This window comes from Tenrec ecaudatus, chromosome 9, assembly GCF_050624435.1.
Source record: "Tenrec ecaudatus isolate mTenEca1 chromosome 9, mTenEca1.hap1, whole genome shotgun sequence".
NCBI lineage: Eukaryota > Metazoa > Chordata > Mammalia > Afrosoricida > Tenrecidae > Tenrec > Tenrec ecaudatus.
The window spans coordinates 19,732,208-19,750,381 of NC_134538.1; the positions used below are offsets into that span (position 1 = coordinate 19,732,208).

An 18,174-nucleotide genomic window follows, 5' to 3' on the forward strand; every position below is an offset into this window, starting at 1 on the left:
CGATTTAAAATTTTACAGAAGCTCGCCCTGTGGTCCCGTGGATCTGTGTCTTACTTCAACAGTGTTTGAATGGAACAGATCCGGGGACTCCCTGCCTCCAACCTTCGACCACTCTCCAGTTTCCTTTCCTGGCGTAATCTTCGGGGCCATCTTGTTGGCCATCCCCTTATTGGTATCAGTTAACACTTCTATTTTGTGTGTGGTGACCTCCAAACCGACCAGTCATGAGGTCTCAGATCCATCACAATTATTCCACCAAAGCTGAGGTCAGCGTCAACCATCTGGTCAATCTGCATCTGCGGGCCTCTGGGCTCCTTTTGCAACCAGGATGATGTGGACTTGGAGGGCATGGGACACTTTTTCCGCGAGCTGGTGCCGGAGAAGTGCGAGGGGACCGAGCGTCTCTTAAAGCTGCAAAACCAGCGCAGCAGCTGTGTCTTCTTCCAGGATGTACAGAAGCTGTCCCAAGATGAGTGGGGTAGAACCTGGATGCCATGGAAGCTGCGCTGTCCACGGAGAACACCCTCAACCAGGCCCTTCTGGACTGCATGCATGGGGTCCACTCACAGTGATCCCCATCTTGTGACTTTCTGGAGAACCACTTCCTGGATGAGGAGTGAAACTTAAGAAGATGGGAGACCACCGGACCCACCTCAGCAGGTTGGCCAGTCCCCAGGCCGAGCTGGGAGAGTATCTCAAGAGGCTCACACTCAAACCGGACTAGAAACTGCAGTGCCAAGCTATCTGCGAGGGGCCTTCTGCCCCACCGCAATCGGCCTTAGCCCATCTACCTGAATCTCCCCGTCCAGCACTGGAGCCCTTCCCCTAACCTGGTTACCAAATGGAAACAATAAAGTTTCCTTTGTTTTCCATTCAACAATTCATACGTTGATTGCAGTCCCCAAGATGTACCTGCACTCTTCGTACTTCTGCCCTCCCTCCCTATTTTTCCAAGATTATTCATCCTTCTTCCTGTCCCTTCCTGCTTTCAGGTTTTGATCAATAAACAAACACTATCCTTTTGATTTTGTATAGTTGCATCTTTTAAAGAGTGCATCCCTCTCAGATGTTGTCCTTCCCCTCCAAGACTGCATGTTGTTTGACAGAAACCTGAGTCAGAGGAGCCAGTACAATTCCAGGAGTGAAGAGTCACTAAGGTCCATCTCTTCCTTTTTAATTTTTTTTTATTTTAACAATTTATTGGGGCTCATACAATTCTTTTCACAGTTCATACATATACATACATCAATTGTATAAAGCACATCTGTACAGTCTTTGCCCTAATAATTTTTTTTCTCTTTTCTTCTTTTACATTTTATTAGGGACTCATACAACTCTTACCACAATCCATACATATACATACATCAATTGTAAAAAGCACATCCATACATTCCCTGCCACAATCATTCTCAAGGCATTTTCTCTCCACTTAAGCCCCTTGCATCAGGTCCTCTTTTTTTCCCCCCTCCCTCCCCAGTCCCCCCTCCCTCATATGCCCTTGGTAATTTATACATCGTTATTTTGTCATATCTTGCCCTATCCGGAGTCTCCCTTCCCCCCTTCTCTGCTGTCCCTCTCCCAGGGAAGAGGTCACATGTGGATCCTTGTAATCAGTTCCCCCTTTCCAACCCACTCACCCTCCCCTCTCCCAGCATCGTCCCTCACACCCTTGGTCCTGAAGGTATCATCCACCCTGGATTCCCTGTACCTCCAACCCTCATATGCACCTGTGTACAGCCTCTGTCCTATCCAGCCCTGCAAGGTAGAATTCGGATCATGGTAGTTGGGGGGAGGAAGCATCCAGGATCTGGGGGAAAGCTGTGTTCTTCATTGATACTACCTCACACCCTAATTTTTAAAAAGTATGTTCACAACACATTTTAAGACTGTCACACAGCAATGGTTTGTTGCTGTATGTGAAACAGCCTATGTTAGAAAACAAAAAATTTAAGAGGTAAGGCTTTTAAAAATTAGTTTTCTGGCAAATGTGGTGAAGAAAGCTAACAGTGCCCAGCTACCAAAAGATATAGCACCGGAAGTCTTAAAGACCTGAAGATAAACGAGCAGCCACTTAGCTGAGAGACAACAAAACTACATGGAAGAAGCACACTGGCCTGTGGCAACTCAATCACTGAGGACAAAGTGGGTGCATAAGCAAAAGTTGTGAACAAAACAAAACATTTAAGTGGTAAGGCTTTTTAAAGTTAGTTTTCTGGCAAATGTGGTGAAGAAAGCTGATAGTGCCCGGCTGTCAAATGTTATAGCATTAGGAGTCTTAAACGCTTGAAGACAGTCAGGCGGCCATCTAGCTAAGAAACAACAGAGCCGACATGGAAGCACACCAGCCTACCCCAACACAAACTCAGAAGACAAAGCGAATGCATAGGTAAATGTGCTGAAGAAAGCTGATGGTGCCCAGTTATCAAAATATATAGAATCTGGGGTCCCATATAGGCTAGTAGATAAACAAGGGGCCATCTAACTGAGAAACAACAAAGCACACATGGAAAATGTACACCAGGCTGTGAGATGACATGGCGTTGAAGAGATCAGGTATCAGGCATCAAAGACAAAAACAGGAAATCATAGCATTGTGAATGAGGGGGAGTGCACAGTGGGGATCTAGGGCCCATCTGGATGAAATTGGATATCCCCTTGCAGAAGGTCTATGGGGAGGTGACGAGTCAGTCAGAGTGCAGTGTAGCAACAATGAAACGTACAATTTCCCTCTAGTTCTTAAATGCTTCCTCCCCCTCACCCCCACCATCATGATCCCAATTTTACCTTACATAACTGGCTGGACCGGAAGATGTTTGGCACAGATAGGAGCTGGAATTACAGGGAATCCAGGACAGATGAACCCCACAGGATCAGTGGTGAGAGTGGCAATATCGGTAGGGTGGAGGCAGGGTGAAGGAGAAGGGGGAACAGATGACACGGTCTACATATAACCTCCTCCCTGGAGGACAGACAGCGGAAAACTGGGTGAGGGAGAGGTTGAATGGTATAAGATATGATAAAATAATAATTATTTATAAATTATCAAGGGTTCTGAGAGAGGGGCTAGCGGGAAGGGAGGGGGAAATGAGGAGCTGATACCAAGGGCTCAAGTAAAAAGCAGGTGTTTTGAGAACGATGATGGCAACATACGTACGAATGTGCTGGACACAAATGATGTATGCATGGATTGTGAAAAGAGTGTATGAGCCCCTAGTAAAATGATTATAAAAAAATTAGTTTTGAGAGTCCTGGAAGATGGCCGACAGGGACACCCGCATACTCTGAGAGCTCCTCCAAACAAAGCGGGCTTGGCGACCAGGTAGCTGAATAGTAGGAGTCTGGTGAGTGAAATATCCCCCTGGGACAGCACCCCAGTCCCACCCCACGTATTTGTCCTGAGCAGGGGTCTAGGTGAAAGAGGACCAGACTCGTGGGACATCTCTGGTCACTAAGCTGCTGTGAGCTCACTGGCGACCGGCCTAGGCTCCATCCCCACACCGGACCCCAGCCCAGAGCCGCTTGCCTGCCCTGCCTAGACAGGCGCAGCAGGTCACGCTCCCCTACACCAGCGGCCCACTCGCGGATCCCCACTGGGAGAGAAGCTTTCCTCTCCCGCGGTTCCCCTCTCCCCGCAGGGCAGTGATCTGCCCTCGGGCCCGCGTCCCTCCCTCCATTCATCCAAGCTCAGGGGAGCGGACCTGCGGGTTGTCTGGCGACCCCCACGGGGGACCATCCACCCGCACCGCTGCCGCGGACCTCTCCACCTGCCCTCCGTGCGCCGGCCTCCCACCCCCGCTCGCCCCCACCCGCCCCTGGCAGCCTAGCGCCAGCTCCACTCCTGGCCGGGACCCTGCGCAGAGCACTTCCCGCCGACAGGAGCCATAGCCCAACCCGCGCTTGTCCCGGACCCTGAGCTTCCGCGGAGCGCCGCAGCCCGCGCTGCTGAGTCTGCCCGCCAAGGGCCCCTCCCTGCGCAAGGCACAAGAGTAGGTGCCCTCCCCAGGGTGCTGCGGGGACCCCGGCGGCCGCGAATCTGAGCCTGAGCGGAGGAAGGGCACCATTGCCCCCTGCAGTTTCGCGCCAAGCCTCCTTTGCCGGCGCCATTACCCCCTGCGGTATCGCGCCAAGCCACTACGGTCCGCGGGGTTCTGAGCTCAGAGCAGGGCGGAGGGCGAACACCATTGTTCCCTGCAGTGTCGCGCCACTGTCTGCGCAGCTCTCCGAGGGACCTCCCCGCGCCCGCTCACAGCCCGGGCAGATCAAACATTCCACCTGCAGTGGCGCCTGGGACTCGGCTTTGCAGTCCCTGAGGAGCCGTCAGTGAGCTCCAGCCAGCTCTCACCACCTGGGGACCCTGTGGGGTCCCCAGTGCCAGCCCTAAGCCTGCCGCAGCCCGCCCCAGCCACCCCAGGAGACAGCACAGTGGCCTGAGCGTCCACACAATAAGGTTACTCCTGTCTCCCAGAAGCATGGGGCCTATGAAAGGATCAAGGAAAAATCAACAGACCACATCACTCCCAACAAAAAAATCAGAGAAACGAGGCACTTTAACAGACCTAACGTCACTCATAGAAGAAACAGATATAGATCAGCCACAAAAGGAAATATTCAGAACTCTGCTTGCAGTAATACAGGAGCTAAGAGAAGCAAACCAAAATAAGGATGCAACGATAGAGGGGATGAAATGCACAATAGAGGGGATGAAGTCCACAATAGAGGGGATGAATACTATCCACCAAAAGGAACTGCAGAAACTAACAGAGGAGGTAGCAGAGGCCAGACAAAAGGTCACAGAAGCTATATCTAGGCTTGAGGAGGCTGAGAACCGTATCAGTGAACTCGAGGACGCTCAAATCAAACGAAGCAAGCGAGAAAAACAATCAGAGAGGAAAATTAAAGAAACAGAAGACAGCCTGAGATCAATGGCAGATGCTATGAAGAGGAATAATATTCGAATAATCGGTCTACCGGAACACAACATAACACACAAATCGACTGCCAAGATAGCAAAGGAATTTCTGGAAGAAAATTTCCCCAACCTAACAAAGGAGAATCCGACTCTCATACAGGAAGCAGAGAGGAAGCCGGCTAAGCTAAACACCAAGAAGAACACGCCAAGACATATAATTGTAAAATTATCCAACTTAGAGGAAAAAGAGAAAATGTTATGAGCAGCAAGAGAAAGGAAGACAGTCACATACAAAGGAGCGCAGGTAAGAATATGCTCAGACTTATCAGCAGAAACCATGAAGAGGAGGAGAGAATGGAGCAACATCTTCCAAAAACTGAAAGATAAAAATGTCTCCCCCAGAATCCTATACCCTGCCAAGTTATCCATTAAGATAGAGGGTAAGATAAGGGTCTTCCAGGACAAGGAAGAACTCAAAAAATATACTGCAAGTCACCCGACCCTGCAGAACATACTGGCTGACTCACTATGGCCAGAAGATCAAGCTCCAACTAGAACCACCAGGAGACCACCATATAGCCCATCTCCATCTAGAAGCCAACATGCCAGCAACACGTACCAGGACAACACGGTCTCAGATGGAAAAGAGGACAGGATAGAAACCCTCCACTCAAACGCAGTACACTGATATGAAGGAAGATAGGCAAAGACCCCAAACACAAAACAGAATATGGCAACCATGAAACCAGAGATTGTAATAATCACTCTGAATACAAATGGGCTCAATTTATATGTTAAAAGAAAGAGGCTGGAGGACTGGATTAGAAAACATAACCCATCAATCTGCTGCCTGCAAGAGACACACCTTAAGCGAGCAGACAAGCATATGCTGAGAATAAAGGGCTGGCAGAAAGTTTACCAAGCAAATGGTAACTCCAAGAAGGCAGGAGTGGCTATCTTAATCTCCGACAAAATGGATCTCAAGATCCAAAACATAAAAAGAGACAAAGAGGGACATTACATAATGCTCAAAGGCAAACCAAGAAGCACTTAGCATACTGAATATTTACGCACCTAATAATGGCGCGGCAAATTTCGTCAAACAAACTATTAAAAAATGACAGAAGAAATCACGGAAACAACAATAATAGTGGGGGACTTCAACAATCCACTATCAGAGAAAGACAGGTCACAGGGAAAGAAGCTCAGCAAAGAGGCCAGAGAGCTAAACAATGTAATTAGGCAACAGGTCCTGATAGACATCTATAGAGCCTTTCATCCAAAAGCAAAAGGTTTCACATTCTTCTCCAATCCACACGGATCTTTCTCAAGAATAGATCACATTCTGGGACACAAGGCCAGCCTGAGTAAATTCAAACACAGAGATATTATCCAGATGTCTTACTCAGACCACCATGCCATAAAGCTGGAGATTAATAGGAAGGCACCCAGAGAAGCAAGGGCCACCAATTGGAGAATAAACAACGATCTCCTGCGACATGAATGGGTTAAGGTCCAAATCAGAGAGGATATTAGGAAGTTTCTAGAAACTAATGAGAACGAGCATACAACATATCAAAATTTATGGGACACTGCAAAGGCAGTTATCAGAGGTAGCTTCATATCACTGAATGATTATATGAAAAAAGAAGAAAGGCGTATGACAGATATGTTAACACAAAACCTCCAACAACTAGAACAGAGTCAACAGAACTACCCCTCCAATAGCAAGAGAAAAGAAATAATAAAAATCAGGGCGGAGTTAAACCAGTGGGAAGACAAAAGAACAATGCAAAGGATTAACGCAACTAGAAGCTGGTTTTATGAACGAAAAATAAAATTGACACTCCCCTGGCAAAGCTTACCAAAGATAGAAAGGAGCAATCATCAATAGCCAGGATGAGGGATGAATCAGGGGCAATAACAACAGACCCCAATGAGATAAAAAGGATAATCACAAAGTACTATGAAGGTTTGTATCCTAATGAATTCAGAAACCTGGAAGACATGGATAAATATTTAGAAAAACAATCTATCCCTAGATTATCTGAGACAGAGATCAAGAACCTCAACAAACCCATAGCGAAGAAAGAAATAGAGAGTGTCATCAAAAACCTACCAAGGAAAAAGGCCCCAGGGCCAGATGGCTACACAGCAGAATTTTACCAAACATTCAGGGAAGAGCTGACACCGATCCTCCACAAATTATTCCATAACATAGAAAAGAACGGTAAGCTCCCAAAGTCATTTTACGAAGTCAGCATTACTTTGATACCCAAACAGGAAAAAGACCCCACAGGTGTAGAGAATTATAGACCAATATCTCTAATGAACATAGATGCAAAAATCCTTAACAAAATATTGGCCAATAGAATACAAAGGAACAGCAAACATATCATTCACCACGACCAAGTAGGATTCATCCCAGCGATGCAGGGATGGCTTAACATCCGAAAATCCATCAATATCATACATCACATCGACAATAAAAAGGATAAAAGCCATATGATAATTTCCATAGATGCAGAAAAATCAGTTGACAACATCCAGCACCCATTCCTAATCAAAACACTCATGAAGATAGGATTGGAAGGTAAGTTCCTCAAGCTCATACAAGCTATCTATGAAAGACCAACAGCCAACATCATAGTCAATGGAGAAAAGACAAGAACAATACCACTGAAAAAGGGTACAAGACAAGGATGCCCCCTGTCCCCTCTTCTATTCAATATCGTTTTGGAGGTTCTGGCTAACAACATAAGACAGCGGAAGGCCATCAAATGGATCCAGTTGGGAGAGGAGGAGGTGAAACTATCGTTATTTGCAGATGACATGATCCTATACATTGAAGACCCCCAAAACTCCACAGTTGGAATACTTACAGCAATAGAGGAATACGGAAGAGTAGCAGGATACAAGATCAATAAACAGAAGTCGGTAGGGTTTCTATACACATCGGACAGGGCCATGGAAGAGGCGATTAAGAGGGAAGTACCCTTAGCAGTAGCCAAGAATAAACTGAAATACCTAGGAATATATTTAACAAAAAATACTAAAGACCTATATAAGCATAATTATAAAACCCTATTACAGGAAACCAAAAGTGACCTTCACAAATGGATGACCCTCCCCTGCTCATGGTTAGGTAGGCTGAACATAGTAAAGATGACAGTTCTTCCTAAAGCACTCTACAAGTTCAATGCTATACCAATCCAATTACCATCAACCTTCTTCAAAGAATTGGAAAAACTGACCACCAACTTCATATGGAGAGGGAAGAAACCCAGAATTAGCAGAGAACTCCTCAAGAAGGACACAATTGGAGGACTCGCCCTACCTGATTTTAATGCCTACTACACAGCTACAGTGGTCAAAACAGCATGGTACTGGCACAATGATAGACACTCAGACCAGTGGAAAAGAATAGAAAGCCCAGGAGTAAAATCATCAGCATATAGACAACTGATCTTCGACAAGGGTCCCAAAAACGACAAGTGGGGAGCAGATGCCCTCTTTAATAAGTGGTGCTGGAAACAATGGATATCCACATGTAGAAAGATGAAACAAGACGTTTACCTCACCCCATGCACAAGAATACACTCAAGGTGGATCACAGATCTAGAAGTCAAACCCCAAACCATCAGGACCATTAAGGAGGGAATCGGGACTAATCTCAGAGCACTGGCCCAGGGAGCACATAGGCTCACTGCAACAGGGAAGGGGACACACACAGGTGAACTGGAAATCGACAAATGGGATCTAATAAGAATAAAACACCTGTGCACCTCGAAAGACTTTGCCAAGAGGGTGACAAGGCAACCCACAGACTGGGAGAAGATTTTTAGTAATGACACATCAGACAAAGGGCTCATTACTAAAATCTACAACACCATCGTGACCTGCAAAAAGAAGAAAACAGTTAACCCCCTAAGGAAGTGGGCAAAAGAAATGAGAAGAACTTTCACTAGAGAGGAGATCAATATGGCCAATAAACATATGAGAAAGTGCTCGAAGTTCCTTGCCATAAGAGAAATGCAAATCAAAGCAACCATGAGATACCACCTAACACTCCTGAGGCTAGCCCAGATCAGTAAATCAGAGAGCAACAAGTGTTGGAGGGGCTGTGGTGAAGTAGGAACCCTCCTCCACTGCTGGTGGTCGTGCAGGTTTGTACAGCCACTGTGGAAAGCAATCCGGCGATACCTAAAGAAAATGGAAATTGATCTACCTTATGACCCAGCCATCCCTCTACTGGGCATATACCCGGTTGAAGCAGCAAATAAAACACGACCAGTCATATGCGCTCCAATGTTTATTGCGGCACAATTCACAATAGCAAAGACTTGGAAACAGCCTAAGTTTCCATCGATAGACGAGTGGATTAGCAAACTTTGGCACATACACACAATGGAGTATTATGCAGCACTGAAAAGCACCGATGAGCACATGAAACACGTTATTTCATGGGAAGAGCTGGAATTAATTATGTTAAGCGAGGTAAGCCAGACCCAAAGGGACAGGTACAACATGAGTCCCCTGAGGTAAGTACAATCAGCATGACAGAAATAGAAGAATAAACATCCATCCCACAATAAACGGGAGGAAGCATAGATAGTTGGAGGGAGGACATGTCACACCTAGGGAGGTACATGAGAGCCCAGCATAAAGAAGGAGTAGTGGGGTATGGAGAGGGAGAACCGGGAGGGGGAGAATCTGAATGGATGGTATGGGGGGGAGTGGCAGGGTACTAACCCACCCGGGGGGAGAGTATCGGTTGTGTCCCCACAGATCTGGAACATGCAAATGGACCCCAACACGACACACCAAACAAGGAGGGCAACGCAAAGTACAGAGTTCTACACAAAGAGGCTGGACGACAAGCCGGCCCAAACCAGAATTAGGCCGACCCCCACACTCGAAGGGAATACCACAGAAAACAAAAATAGATCGTCTGGAGTGGGAAAGGAACTGACCCACCATACCACATCCAGAAGGAAGCTGAAACAAAAGAAGGAGAAAGGATGTAGTGGAGTACACCTGGGTCCACCAAGCCCAAGGTCGATAGACCAGCTAGAAGGGCCCATCATACAGAGAGGACCATTCAGCTGACCACACTACGTGATGCGACATCCTGCACCAACACATGGCCCTACAAGGGACAGCACCTGAGACAAAAGGGGGATGGGCGACTGAGCTGACCCCACCACACTGAGGCAAACACTGAGGGCGTGCAAGGGAGCAGTGGAGGAAGCAGAGCAAAGGGATCCCGAGGGAGTATAAAGGATGGTCTTCCGGGCCAGGACGTGGCGCCTCACAAGCTACACCTAGAAAACACTCCTAAAGGCCAACGAAATGACCTTGAACTACTAGCAATTTTTCTTTTAATATTTGCTATCTTTTTGCTTAGTCTTTTTAAATTTGTTTTGTTTTTTACCTTGTAAATTTTGTATGTTAGTGGCTTTTCTGCTTATCAGCGTGTCGATGTTGCTTCTGTCAAAGCCATGTTCTTATGGGCCACTTGGGTGCAGTCAAAGTCATATCCATTTGTATGCACATATTACTATGTCAGCAGGTCCACCTAGACAAGATAGGCTGGACAAATAATGAGAGACGAAAACAACAGGACCAACGGTCCTGGAGGGACATAAGAGCGTGGGAGGTAGGGGAAGGGCGGATGTGTTGCCCAACACAGGAACAAGGGAACAGCGAATCTTTCAAAACCAGAGGAGGGAGGGGAGGGGAGGACTGGAAGGGAGTGACCAAGAGCCAGGTAACTGAGAGGAACTACTGAATCCAGAATGAAGGCCAAACATGGTAATGGGTCGGGAGGAAAGCGAAAGGAAATAGAGGAAAGGAGTAGGAGGCAAAGTGCATACAGAGAAGCCTAAATACAGACATGTACATATGTAAATATATTTATGATTATGGGGGCAATAGATTTATATGCATATTATTTATAGGTTCAGTAGTAGGGTAGCAGATGGACATTGGGCTTCCTCTTGCATAATCCCCCAATACAATAGCACCTCGCCCTGCTAAGCAGCCATTGCAGGATACCCATCTTCCCGACATGATCACTGAAGACAGCCGTGTGTGTAAGCAAATGTGATGAAGAAAGCTGATGGTGCCCGACTATCAAAAAACGATATAGCGTCTGGGGTCTTAAAGGTTTGAAGGCAAATAAGCGGCCATCTAGCTCAGAAGCAACAAAGCCCACAGAGAAGAAGCACACAGCCTAAGCGAATACAAGGTGTTGAATGGACCATGTAGCAGATACAAAGGAACAAAAACAATCATTGTGTGATCACCTTCCTCACATAATGGCTGAAGACGAAAGTGTGCATAAGCAAGTGTGGTGAAGAAGGCGGATGGTGCCCGGCTACTGAGAGATATAGCGTCTGGGAACTTAAAGGCTTGAAAGCAAACTGCGGCCATCTAGCCCAGAAGCAACCGAGCCCACACGGAAGCAGCACACCAACATAGGTGACCATGAAGGACAGAGAAGACCAGGTCTCCAACATCAAAGGTGGGGTGGTGGTGAGAATCACATCACCGTGAAAGAGGGGGAGTGCATGATGGGGATCCAATGCCCACCTGTAGAGAGCTGAACACCCCTTCCAGAGGGGTAGTGAGAAGGAGATGGGCCACACAGGGATCATTGTAACAACAATGAAACTCAAAACCTTCCTCTAGTTCCTGAACGCTTCCTCCCCTCCCAATCATCATGACCCCAATCCTACCTTGCCTTGCGGACCTGGTTGTACCAGAGAATGTACAGCGGTGCAGTGGGGATCTGGAGGCACAGGGGATCTAGGACAGACGAACCCTTCAACACCAGCAGTGGGAGTGGTGACACCAGGAGGGAAGGGCATGTAGAAAGGGAGAACCGATCTCGGAGATCTATGTGTAACCTCCTCTCTGGGAGATTGGCAAGAGGGAGGCGGGTGAGGGGAGACGCCGGGGAGTGTAGGATAAGATATAATAATTATTTATAAACTATCAAGGGACCGGGGGTGGGATCGGGTAGGGAGGAGGATGGCGGGAAAAAAAGGGAAACCGAGCTGATTCCAGGAACCCAAGTGGAAGTTGAAATATGAGAGTGACGAGTGCAACGAATGTATAAGGGTGCTTTGCTCATTTGATGTATGTACAGATTGTGATAAGAGCCTTATGAGCCCCAATAAAAAGATTAAAAAAATAAAATAAAATAAAAATGATTAGGGCAAAGAATGTACGGATGTGCTTTATACAATTGATGTATGTATATGTATAAGTATGGATTGTGATAAGAGTTGTATGAGCCCCTAATAAAATGTAAAAAAAATTAATTAATTAATTAGTTTTCTGGAATTTCTGTCACTAATAACTAGACACTTAACCTTTGCTTCCTAATAGTAAACATTTTAGGTTTATAAAGAGTATCTACCTGAAATGCAGTTTAAAACTGTATCAGAGAAATAAAAAAAAATGTTTAAGACCAATTTTGGCATTTGAAACTGTTAACATGTTTTGATTTTTTCTTTCTCTAATCTGACTTAATGGCAACAGTAGGATTCACCGTGTTGTAGTTTGTAATCCTCGCCCTAACAAACTAATGCAGAAAGTAGTGAGCTTGTTTTTCTTGTAGAAGGGCCCAGCTAGTCACAGTACTAAAGACTATTATAAGATCAGATCATTCAAATCAACTAGTTAGTTTGGTACCTGAGCTGCTTTCTATTTCTCATTTGACATATTTCCCTAGAAAATTAACAACCAAAATGTTTGAATAAAATGTAAACTGAACAAAGTATGTGTCAAACATAGTTTAAATCTTACTGCCAGCCCTTTCAAATAATCCACATTTACATTATAGCTGTGTGAGTTATAGTTTAATCATATTAACTACATGCCCCCAAATTGGAAAGTTTAAAGAAACTTTTGGGCCAGCATAGTTAAGTAGTTTTTATGCATTAATCTTCTCCACAAACTTATGATGTCTCTCTTTTATTTTCCTGCTAAATACACAAAATTTTATTTTACATATTAGTCAGCTGCAACATTAAATTAAATTAAAAAGCAGAGTGAACTTTAAAATAAAACACTTTAACATTAACCAGTAAGTATGACAAAGCTTTAAGAAACCTAAGACCATTACTAGTTCAAAATATTTATAGAACAAGATAATTTAAATGGTCTTATACAAATTTTATTTCATTAAATCAATGAAGCAAATACACCTGTGATACAGAAGCATAAATATGTTTAGGTTTCATACTGTGTTCTAGTTAGTTATAACATGCAATAAAGAATCTAAATTAGAAGTCTTCTGAACGAAAACGAAGGGGAAAGAAAGTAACTGGAATGTAAGCAGTTGAGTATGCGTTTGAAATGTTAAACCAGAGTTTTCAACCCCTTCCTCTCAGGTAATGAGTTAAGATGCCTTCTGGGAGGGTGAGGATCCTGAAGATTGGCAGTATGGACACTGAGAAAGAGTGCTCTACCAGAAGAAGGAGAGGAAGGAGCTGAGCATAACAACCATTTCAAATCAGCTTGTTGGGAATCCAGAGAGGGAAAGAAATAGCTGAAATGATGAAAACAAAAATGAAACACAAAACAACAGGAAAAATAAAGAGAAAAGAGTACATGCAAAGAGGAAGAAAAAACACAAGCAGAAAAGACAAAAGCAAAAGAGGTTTAGTATTGGTTCATGCCCAAACTAAGAAAACATAATAGTAAAAATCAAGACCCTTTTTCAAATCAAGACTTTTAAGTACAGAAACTTGGAAGAAATACAATCTCGCTATATTTATTTTTAAATTATTATTATGCATTTTACAAAGATATTTTATTAACTTAAAACATTTTGTCAAAACTTTATTTGAAATTATCCTATAAACTTACAAATGTAGTAAGCTTTTTCTCTTTAAGCTTTTTATATGTAGCACCAGCAGGCACACATTTTTAGTGCATACATGATACTGAGAACCAATTAATGTACAATATCCCAATATGGTGAGCTCCTGGAACACTCTGAAAAAATACAATTAAGGATCGTAGTTGTTTTCCTACAAAAAGCTCACAATCAATACAGATTTTTGGTAAGTAAACATGTGATGTCATAAAACTCAAACTCAGTGTCATTGGGGCTTAAACATTTTTGTGGAAATATTTCATTCTCTCTCGATTCCTTTGTCAACAATCTCTTTGAAGCCTTCTTGTTTTATTATACTTATGTCATTTTATCGTACTGGTAATACTTTTGCATTTTAAGATAGAGATTTATAGCATGAGTAGAACAATCAATACTTATAAGATAAAAAAATAATTGAAACAGTCAACCAAATTAAGAAACCTCTAGGACATCGAATTAACTATGTGCATATACAATGTTCATAAAATTTTAACTGTTTCTCAAATTATAGTATATTTCTAAATTTTCACTTTATGGAAGGATCAAGTCATGAAATCACAACATAAAACATACAAAGACACATTAGGAACATTTCACTTCTTAGTGGTTACTATTTTTTAAGCGTACAAGTTTTTAAATTGTATTGCCAAATTATATCTGAAGCAATACTAACTGCATAAAAATGGCTAAAAGCCATATAAATTACTTTCATTTTACTATTGCTTCTCTCACACTTTTACTAGTATACTTCAATGTTACAAAGAGAAAACAAATTGTACTAAGTGTACAAACCAACTATATAAAGTGTAAACAAATTAGTACTCCATATAGTCTTTATGATTGTTTATTAAATTTTCAAAATGAAATTATAAAAATTTATCACTTAGCTTACTATGTTAGAAAACAAAAGATAAAGCTTATATTCTCCAAATGGAATGAAGTGATATGTTTACTATTCCCAATTACTGTAAGGAATATTAACAATCCTTTTAATTTTTACACGCATTAGTTCCATGCTCAGACTGTCTTACTGACCTTTTCTTAACAAAAATCCTCTACGTTTATATTACAAAAGTTTCGAATAGTGTCAACATACTGTCTAGTACAGAAAAGGAATATACATTTATTTTTTTAATTGAGCTTTTAATTGCATTTAGTAATATGGAGGCTGCTGGTGTATCTGGGAGAGGACAAATTTCGCTGCTAAGTGAAAAGGAGTTTGATTTCCATTCCTGTATGCATGTAAGGAAGTGGCAGCAAAACAGCAAAGTTACTCCAATTAGCTTGTGCTCAGCTGTGCTTTCTGCCAGCAGATGATCCATTTAGTGAATTTTTCAGATTTGGGATATTTGAGCTTCGGGAAGGATTAACATTTCCTTGTTGAGAATTCCCATTGACTGGGCTCCCATTACCTTTCAAAATCCCAGTACACTTACAACTGTCCATATAATTAGCTTTCCACAGTCTTACACAACCATCATCCCCTGAAGATGCCAGTACAGTTCCTGTTATATTCCAACTCACTCGCCAGACTTGAGAATTATGATTATCAAACTGAGCCACTATGTGAATCTCAAATTTTGTAGGTCCACCAGAGGAAGTAAGTTCTTTCCTCACAGGTTTTAATGTAAAAATCCTTACATCTTTGGTTGCTACAGCTAGAATATGGAACGACCTTCCTAAATTTGGTGGAGATGCAATATCATGTACCAGATCAGTGACTGTCCTAAGAGTTTCTGCTTTTGCATATTTTCTGGTATTTTCATTATATTCAAAAATCTGAAACCTTGGCCATTGCATTTGGACAACTGTCATCAGTTCCCACAGCTATCATGGGGGTATGAGCACAAGAGCTTGAAGGGTTCCAAGAAATACAACTACAGCTTAGCTTACATGCGATCTCATGCTGCAGGGAACACTGACTAAGACTCATAACATCTGATGTCTCATATATTCTTACTATACCATCAGTGGAACAGGTTGCTAACATAAGACCCATATGCTTGGGAGCAAATTTCACATCAGTAACTGATGTTCTGCTATCCACTAGAGTTGTCCTCTTAACCGAGTGACTCTGTCCTCGCAACTTACCATTTGATTCTCCTCCAATTTCTTCCCACACAGCAGCTGTTCGATCGAAAGATCAGGAAGCCAAAACCTGCCCAAATTCAGGGTGGGCCCATGTCGCACGCCAGAGAGATCCACTATGAGTCTTCCAGCTAGCAGTACAATGCCAATCCCCAACGTCACTTTTATCCCAGACCTTGACACTCTGATCACTGGAACAGGTCGCCATCCACCGCCCGTGGAAGTCAAAAGAGACATCATGTATCAGATCCTTGTGATCTGCGGCAATGTTGTGGGCCACAAACATGGCTGCGCCGGTCACGCGTCTCCATGGTTCACGACGGTCCTCACCAGAAAACCATGATGTCTCTTTTTGGGTGTTAAAGTATAGAAGACATTCCATTCAATTCCTTATAATGATGCCCCAATAATCATGCCTATTCAAAGCAGATTTTATGAAAACAAAGTTGCACTTTTCCTTTACAATCATGGCCACAGTCACTGTTAATATTGAAAGGCAGCAGGCATTGATGCTATTCATTATGTAGTACTGGTGACCTCTGTCGTCATCACAAGTGGAGCAGCTTTCCTGCCATTCTTCTGAACATGATCTTCATTCATTTTCTCCAAAGCTTCTATCTCAGCTGAGAAATTGGCTTCATTATCTGCTGAGATGTTTAAGCCTGAAACAGCATTAAAGAGTTCTCATTCACTGAGTTTCCATAATGCTCCCTTTCTGGAAAAACCGGGAGACATTCGAACAGTCCCAGAACAGGAATTCCAGGCCGTGAGAAGGAGCTGGTTCTACAGACTGACTGACACCAATCAACCAGACCTTTCCAGCATGCCAGAGCGTGTTATACTTACTGATGTCAGGATGGATCACTGCATATTCATTATATAACCGCTGCATTAAATCAAGAGTTTGATGGTGGGCATATTTCAATTCTTCACTACTGAGCTTTACTTTTAATTTATGAGTGGGAACATTGATCATAGCCAATAAAAGACATAACTGAAATGTGTTTCTTGAGCATAACAACTGTTGGACAAGAAATTCCACTGCTCTGCATTGTTGAAATTGTGCATTTCTTTTGCTGCCCACACGTGGATGATCTTACATGAATTTAGTTTACTGAAGCGAGCTTTAAACCTCTAATCATCTTTAATATATTTGTCACTATTCTTAAACTCAATAAGGGTTGTTTTAAATACCTTGATGGCACATTCTGTAGGTACAACGTTACTATCTTCCTTTGCATCCTCCATGCTCCCTCCATATGCACGAAAGACAAGAGATTCCTTTCCTGTACTAATACAGTCAGTGTTTGCCTCCAATAGTCCAGATTTCACCATTTTTTCTATAAGTAAACCTGTCTTATGATCAAGTGCTTTTTCAACAATAGAATGTTCTTTATTTCTCAGGCAAAGCCTTATCTATTTTATGATTTGGAGATTTGGTCCACTTTGTTCTCCCACTCTACTCAAGACCCTCTTTTGTGATCATTTTCAGAGTAATGAGCAGTTGTAGCGGGTACTATCTAGTTCTAATGGTCTCAGATTCCTGGAGGCTGAAGTTGACTGTGGTCCATTCTTCCTCTGGACTAATCATTTTCATATCTCTTCTATTTTTGTCAATCATATTTTATGGTACTTTTGTGCTGTGTCTGGGTGGTGGGTAGTGACAAAGAACATGGAGGTGGGGCAGGCATTACTAACATCTGGGTAGGCCTTGTATTACTAGGCAGAGCTGTGATCTAGAAACACAAGATCCAGATCTGTTTCGGGCATTGAAAGCTTAAAGAGAACAGAGGAGCCCATGCACCATGCAGAAATCTGGAAGTCCCTCTGCGCATGCCTGTGGACCATGTCAGTAAACTGACAGCAAGTCAGAGCATGGGGAACCATGTGGTAAGTTACAATCACCTGATCCCGCAATCAGTCTGGACCAAACTCTAGTCCCTTTCTTTGTTTTGAAAGCCTTGTTACACTCACCTCAGGTTTTCCTGTTAAGAATTTTCTCATGTTGAATGACACTTGACTTCCTCCGATAAGATTTTCCACATTTATATTATGAAAACAGTTTCTTTCCTCTGTGAAATGTCTGATATGGTATAAGGCAGTGCTTTCAGCTGAAAGCCTCCCCACACTCATCATATACATACAGTCTTTTCTCCAGCATGAGTTTGCTGATGAACAGTGAACTCATGCTTCCTGATGAAGGCTTTTCCACATTCGCCACATACATGAGGCTTCTTTCCCGTATGAATCAGCTGATGAACAGTAAGGTTCCTCTTCCACATGAAGG

At 43.3% G+C, this 18,174-nt stretch overlaps 2 pseudogenes; both read right to left on the minus strand.

The window, feature by feature from the left end:
* Nucleotides 1–15,089: 15,089 nt before the first annotated feature.
* LOC142456303 (nucleoporin SEH1-like) lies at nucleotides 15,090–16,173 on the minus strand (annotated as a pseudogene).
* A 233-nt stretch (nucleotides 16,174–16,406) lies between these two features.
* On the minus strand, nucleotides 16,407–17,891 carry LOC142457145 (serine/threonine-protein kinase RIO3 pseudogene; annotated as a pseudogene).
* Nucleotides 17,892–18,174: the final 283 nt, after the last annotated feature.